The sequence below is a fragment of the Myotis lucifugus genome, unplaced genomic scaffold, assembly GCF_000147115.1.
Source record: "Myotis lucifugus unplaced genomic scaffold, Myoluc2.0 scaffold_15, whole genome shotgun sequence".
In the NCBI taxonomy this organism is placed as follows: Eukaryota; Metazoa; Chordata; class Mammalia; order Chiroptera; family Vespertilionidae; genus Myotis; species Myotis lucifugus.
In genome coordinates, this window is record NW_005871063.1 from 13,478,051 (window position 1) to 13,486,072 (window position 8,022).

The window sequence follows — 8,022 nt, forward strand, 5'->3', positions numbered from 1 at the left end:
TTGGCTCAGTGGATAGAGCATCGGCCTGCGGACTGAAGGGTCCTGGGTTCAATTCTGGTCAAGGGCATGTACCTTGGTTGTGGGCACATCCCCAGTAGGAGGTGTGCAGGAGGCAGCTGATCAATGTTTCTCTCTCATTGATGTTTCTAACTCTCTATCCCTCTCCCTTCCTCTCTGTAAAAAAATCAATAAAATATATTAAAAATATGCATTTGACCAAGATATTTTCTTCTTTAATTTAATATAATTTTTATTTTTTTCCATCTCCTCTATGCCCTCTTCCACCTCTACCCACTCCCCTTCCCTTCTCAGTCATTTTAATGATGCTAGGTTTCTTAAAAATACTCTCTCTTCTTATAAAATCATTTTAACTGAGGGCTGAGTTCTCACCCTGAATATGCCTTTTTAAGAAGTTAATTTCTGGTGGGAGGTAGTTTATTAAGGGTTAGGCATTAAGGATTGAGGTGATATAACGAGAGCAATGGATATCATATAGGAATTCTACCAACTACCCACCTCTGAGGCCCATGGCAGACATATTGAATGAACATAGCCTGAGAATCTTTCTTGAGTCTGAGCTCCAAGCAGCCACAGCTCATATGGTGAAATTTTTCTGCCATCCTGCAATAGATTCATAGTCTAAGCTTTATGTATTTACTTATCCGCTCCTCCATGGAGACCATAACATCACTCTCTGCTCTACTGGCATGAGCACTAGTCTTAGAGAAGGGTATATGGAGACATAGTGCAGCTTTTCCTTCTAAAGCTATAGGGCTACCCATGACAAACCCATTATGATTAAAGGGGGCTTTACCAACTTTCCCTCTCAGATTATAATCTATTTTATTTCTCAATCATTATCACTCATCCTATGTTCACTGTAACAAATAGAGCCTGAGTCAAATTATTGAGTTAATCCAAAATTAAAATCTTTAAGATGTTAGATTTTATTTGTGAAAATGATTATAGTTTACAGTACTGCTGTAATTATACATGGATGCAGGAAAAGAGGACATAATATTTGCTCATAAATAGGTGAATTTGTTGCTATAGACTTAAGGAAGACTTAAGGAAGAAAATGACCCTCAAAGTCCTTAAAATCAGAGCTTGTTAGAAATTAGCATCACCCAGCCAGCATGGCTCAGTGGTTGAGCTTCAGTCTATGAACCAGAAGCTCATGGTTTGATTCCCGGTCAGGGCACATGCCCAGGTTATGGGCTTGATCCCCAGTGTTGGGTGTTCAGGAGGCAGCTGATCAGTGATTCTCTCTCATCATTGATGTTTCTATCTCTCTCTCTCTCCCTTCCACTCTGAAATCAAAAAAAATATATTTTTAAAAAAGAAATTAGCATCTACTGCATGAATGTCTTGCTTATATTTTCCAAATTTTAAACACTTTTCTACTTAATTTTTCAGCATTATTTTGTAATTAATTTTCAACTCTGGAAACTGTCGCTTTCTAAATTGTGAATATATATGAATGGTTCCAAGTTATAGATAAGGTGCTGTAGATAAACGGAGTCTCACTAGGAGTGGGCATGAGAGCACATCTGCAAATCATAGTCTAGATTCAACTTGAGTCTGTGTTTTCCCCAGTGTGACTCACTCAGTCATCACCTGGTTTGTGTTATTACTGACTCCCAACTATGTGAAACACTCAAGGAGTTGGGATTCCTTTGGATCGCATACAAACAATCCATATCTCCCAATTCAGATTATGTGGTTGGGCATTAAGACTGCTCTGAAGATAGGGAGGAAAAGCCTACAGGCTGTCTGTGGCTATGGGGTGGGGTTGGTGGTATAGATCTGGGGTGTTAGTTAGTAAAGGAAGATACTCAAGTTACATCCAGTATAAATACCAACCTTGCAAAATCCATCTTTCTCGCTCTCTGAAGCATTTGTGAGCTAACCTTCCTACCAATGTAACCTAAGAGAGATTACTATAGGTAAACCAGAAAATCAATTTCTCTGAAGTTTATTCTTACAATAAAACCCACCTGAGGTCTAAATAAAAAACTAATTCTCACTAGATATTTATTTTATTCTGTTTTGTCAAAGCTGCAGTGCCTCCTGCTCTTTTCTTGCTGAAATGCTTGGTCTGCTTAAACCCAATTGCCACAAAATTGCTATGGATGGAAACCTTTCATTATTTCTTTTATTATTGCCTTTGTTTTTATATATTTTGGACTTTTAAATTTTGAAATATAATCCATATACCATAAAACTCAGCATTTTAAAGTATGCAGTTAATGGTTTTTAGTATATTCACAGAGTTGTCCAGCTATCACCACTATCTAATTGCAGAACATGTTCATCACCCCATAAAGAAACCTTGTACCCATTAGCAGTCACTCCTTATTCTCCCCTCTTTCCAGCTCCTGGCAACCGTTAATCTACTTTCCGTCTGTTTGGATTTGCCTATTCTAAATATTTTATATAAATGGAATCATACAATAGGTGGCCTTTTGTGACTGGCTTTTTATACTAGGCATAATATTTTCTACATTCATCCGTGGCTGAATAATATTCCATTGTAGGAGATACCACATTTTATTTATCTTTACCCGAGATATTTTTCCACTGATTTCTAGAAAGAGTGGAAGGGAAGGGGGGCTGGAGGGAGAGAGAGAGAGAGAGAGAGAGAGAGAGAGAGAGAGAGAGAGAGAGAGAGAGAGAGAGAGAGAGAGAGAGAGACATCTACGTGAGAGACACATCAGTTGGATGCCTTCCTGGGGAACCTGCAATGGAGGTACATGCCTTTGACTGGGAATCAAACCTAAGACCCTTCGGTCTGAGGGACAACACTCTAACCACTGAGCAAACTAGCCAGGGCTATCATTCATCATTTAATGGGGAAATGGTTTACCTTTTCTCTCTTTCTCTTCTTATTGCTGTCTTTTTTTTTCTTCTTCATATTATTCTGTTTTTTGTTAATCCTGTGATATTGGTTACAGGTTATTTGATTTCATACATGGAAAATCATAAATTCTCTATGAATGCTTCTCAAACTTTAATGTGTACATAAAGCACATAGGTCTCTTTTGAGAATGCAGGTGGTGTGTTTTAAATAGGTCATGGGTGAGCCCATGATTCCACATGTCTAACGAAATCCCAGGTGATGCTGATGTCATAGGTTGGTAGACTACTCCTTGAATATCAAGGATTCCAACCATATGTTCCATGAAATGGAATGTTCTGAGTAGGTTAGTTAATGCCAGGCACACTTGTAGGTGCTTTCATTTTTATCTAAATATTTTATTAATAGTCATTGAATATATGCCCAGCTGCTTTCATATAGTATTTAAGTAAGGTATATTACAAATAGTTTAAAATAGGGGTTGACAGCCCAATGCCTTTGATTTTTGCCTGCCACCTGTTTTTGTAAATAAAGCTTTATTGGAACTTAGCCACACCCATTCATTTGTATGTTGTTTAAGGCTGCTTTAGACTACAATAGAACAGTTGAGTAACTGTTACAGAAACCTTATGGCTTTCTAATTTTGGCAAAGACCACATGACCTACAAAGCCTAGAATACGTTCTATCTAGCCCTTTATAGAAAAACAAAAAAATTGCCAACCTCTGGTTTAAAGACATATTATATCATGAAACAATTTAAGTAAATTTACATAGGTAATCTATGCATTGCTTAAAGAACTTAGGGTATAGAACTGCAATAATTCACCAAGAACATGCCATTAGATGGAATTGATGTTCATCAAGAACATTTTGTATAGGTGCCACTTTTAAGTGATGGCACAACCGAAAAATAAAAGCATAGCAAATATTCTCAACCACCTGAATGTTTAAATTTATTTTAACTCAAACTCTCTGTCAAATTTATAAATGCACCCAAACAGCTGAGTCTGACTGGAAAAAAGGACAAACTGTAATCACCCATTTGCATTCCCACACTCCTAGATGACTACCCATGCCTTTCCTCCTTTTGCTCAATCTTCATCTCCTATTCTCAGTCTTAATTGAGACCACTTCCTTTCTAGTAAGAAAATACAATCTATTGAAGAGAACTTCCATTCATTTTATCACTACTTTCTCTCCTACCTGCATTTCAGCCTTTATACTCTGGTTTTGTTCTTGTTTCACAGATGCATTCTTTGTGTTCTTGACAAAGACCAAACTCTTCACTCATGCACCATATTTCTACCTCCACCACATACTTCAGAGCATTATGGCAGCATTTCCTTCTTGCTGCTGCATCATTTAATGTGTCCATCCTTAGTCTCCAGCTATCTTTTTCCATTCTCTGTTGAGCCTTCCCTAACTAAGCTTTCATCCCCATGCTCCCCCTAAAATTGCTCTTATTAAAGCCACCAGTCACCTCCCCACTACAAATTCCAGTGGCCATTCTCAATACTGAACTTGTCAGTGTTATTTACCGAGATTAGCACTCAGTTCTTCTGTAACATATGCATCCCTTGTTGTCTAAGACCCAGATTCTTCTTATATTCCATTACTATAGCCATTTCCCCCAAATCCCTTTTGCTATTTCCTTCTCATCTATTTGACCTATAAACATGGATCTTCTTCCTTTCTTTATCTTTGCTCAATCCTGAGGTGAATCATGATTTATGATACTACGTGTATGATGATGGCTTCAAGATTTGTGTCTTCAGCCCAAACCTTTCCTGTGAACTCTGAAGACTTAAAACCAACTGTCTACATACCATCTCCATTTGGATATCCTTGGATCTTACAAACTTAATGTGCCCACAAATGACTTGCTAACTTTCTCCTTCACCCCAAAACTTATCCTGTCTTACTCATCTTAGTGAATGATAATTTTATTTTTATAGTTGCTCAGACCAAAAAGCTTGGAATCATTCCCGATTCTTCTTTCTTTCAAACCCCACATACAATCCATCAAAACATCTTATCAACACTTGTTTTAAAATACATCTGGAACCCAACCATATTTCTTCCTTTCTGCAGCTACCCTCCTTGCCCAATCCACCATCATCTCTCACCTGGATTATTGTAATCATCTCATGGTGGGTACCCCTGCTTTTTGCTCTTGCCACCCTTACTGTTTTCACTATAGCAGCCAGTGATTCCATTAGAATACCATGCCACTCTCCACACCCTTCAAAAACTTCCCATTTTAATCAAAGTAAAAGCCAATATGTTTCTAATGGACTAAAAGGAACGAAACACCATCTCTATGACTTTATCCCCTACTCTTCTCCTTTTGCTCATTCAGCAGCATTAGCCTTTTTGCTTTTTTATGAGCTTGCCAATCAGATTCATGCCGTAGAGACATGTACTTTCTAATTAGTTTGCCTGGAATACTCCCCAGGTAGTCACATGGCTCCTTCCTCCGTTTCCTTCAGGTCTTAATTCTTCCCTACTAGAACTTTCTCCCTCATCCTTCTTCACTGATTTGAATTCTTCATAGCATTTATGACCCCTGAACAGACTGTTTCTACCTGGTTATTTTGGTTATTGTCTCTGACCTTCCATTAACATGTAAGCTCAGGGAGATCAGGGATTTCTGTATTGTTTATTGCTTGGCACATGGTAGGTATTAATACTGTGTTGAATGAATGATTTTCAAACTAAGTAAACATTGGTTTTGTTCATGTGAGGAGACAACTAAAGACTCAAAGTCTTTGACTTCTAGATGGGAGGAGTGTTTCTAGCTGAAGCAATTTCAATTCAATGTTATCTCTCCTCAAAGGGTGATCTGGGTGATGTTACTTGTCAGTTGTCATTCTTTTTTTTCTTTTCTTTTCTTTTTTTTTTTTTTTGCTCCTTTTCTCTACTAGATAACAGGACATGGTGCTGACTTTTGCCATCATTCAAAAACACTTCAAGGGCTGTTATAGTTCTTTCCCCACAAAATGTCTTCTCATGTCTTAGAGTAACAGTTACCAGTGCAGCTCTGTGTCTGCCTTTGAGTTGCTTTAGCCAGAGAAACTCCTGTCATTATCTCAAAACATCCCATGTGTTCTGATTAAAACAAACAAAAAAAGAAGCTTTTATCCCACAGAGGAGTCCTCTTCGGAAAGAGGTTAGCTGTTACAAGAGGAGCATTGTGGATTTGAAAAATTATTTCCCATTTTCAGAAAACAAAGATAGCTTTTTAAATATCCTTGAAAGCTAAAAAGTCATGTTTTAAATCTTCTCCCAGAGGGGCTTATAGCCATTCCACTTTGCCTTAAATGCTGACTCTTTAATCTCTACCTAATGACAGATGAAGTCCCATTCAAATTCCATGGAACAGTTGTAAATTTGTTGCTAACTCTGCCTTTATAAAATCTAGGCATTTAACATCTTATTAGTAGGATTAATATATAAATATATTTTATGCTTATATATGCATATTTGAATATGTCTTTGTATTTAGAGACTACTGGTAAACTTTGTTTTAAAAAAAGTATAATCTAAAAATTAAGACTGAATAATAAGACAGATTTCCTGTTGAATTGCTCTCTTGCTTTGAGGAGCTTTGCCAGAAAAAAGGACCAGTCGACAGTAGCCCCAGATAGTGGATTTTGGCTAAGGATCAAATGATTAACATTATTCATATGTATTACAAAGTACAAAAGCTGGCTATACTTCATACTAGATATAGAATTGTGCTATTTTAATATTTTTAAATGTTACCAGGATTTGATGTTTTGAAAATTGATATGCTATGAATTTCTTGGTTTTATATAGAATTGTGTTTATACCAAACTCTAAATCTCACCTTTTTATAGGCATATATTATTATGTGACTTTTCTATCCATTTCCAAATCCTCTATGCCATCATACTTTTCTTCCATCTTGCATCAGGAGAAGAAATAGACTCTTTCTCTAAATGTGAGAATTCTAATAGTGCCCCTTCATTCAATTTTTTCCTTATGTGTGAAAGATTTTATTCCATCAAATGTTCCTCTATACTATCTCTTTCTAAAGAATCCCTTTTTTTAACCTCAACTCTGTCTCTTTTAATTAAAGAAAACAAACAAAATTTTCTGTTCCCTTCTAGTCCTTTATGACACAGACATATCTCTCTTAATGTTTTTACAATTAAAGTGTATTTGACTCATCCCTGAGCTTAACTTGCTAATTCTTAACCATTAAAAAACCCATTTACCTAACTTGGAGGTCAGAGAACAGCCTAAGTGAAAAAATTGCCTTGTGGGTCAGTTTACTGTGTGAATAGTAACTAATAATAAGTAATAGATTTTAATTGTGCTTTATATTCTATAAATCATTTTTAGAAGTACTGGCTTATTCATTATTGGAGACTCCTACATCGTTCTGAAGCAATCATATTTTAGTTAATATTTGTTATTGATTCTTAAAATTCACTTCTGCAAAATGGGATATTTTAGATATATTAATAGAAATATAAAAATAATGTTATGCTTTCATTCTACAATTCTCTTAAAGATGTCTATCATCATATATTTACTATTTCTGTCTTTCAATTACTTATCCTTGCATTGATATATGTCTAGGAATCTAAGAAAAAATTTTGTAAGCAACCTTATAAGCACTTTAAAATAATTACTTAATCACCAAATTTATTTTTAGTCCACATTCTTCCCATATTCTTTTAAAATTTAATATTATTGAAACCCAGCTCTCGAAAATTTCTTCTCTTGGCTTGTATACAAAAATCTCCTGTTTCTTTCTCTGGGTATAGCTTGCTCAACAACAAACATTTTGTACCTTTCATCTTTTACTGAAGATTTTATCTTTGATACCTTATAACTCTTTGGTAATGTCCTTAACGAATGGGCAATCACTTTGTGAATCTGCAACTCCAGCCCTCTTCTTTTCTGTAAGTTCTAGCTGATCACAAGAGCTAGCTGATTTCTATTTGTAAATTTTGCATGTCCTTATCTGAATTTGTTATGTGTCCTACTAATCCAGTTTCTTAATCTATATATATAAAAGGCTAACTGTCCATCTGGCCAACTGGTAGCTATGATGCGCACTGATGACCAGGGGGCAGGCACTCAATGCAGGAGCGGTCAATGATACACACTTGCTATTTAAAAATAAATGGCA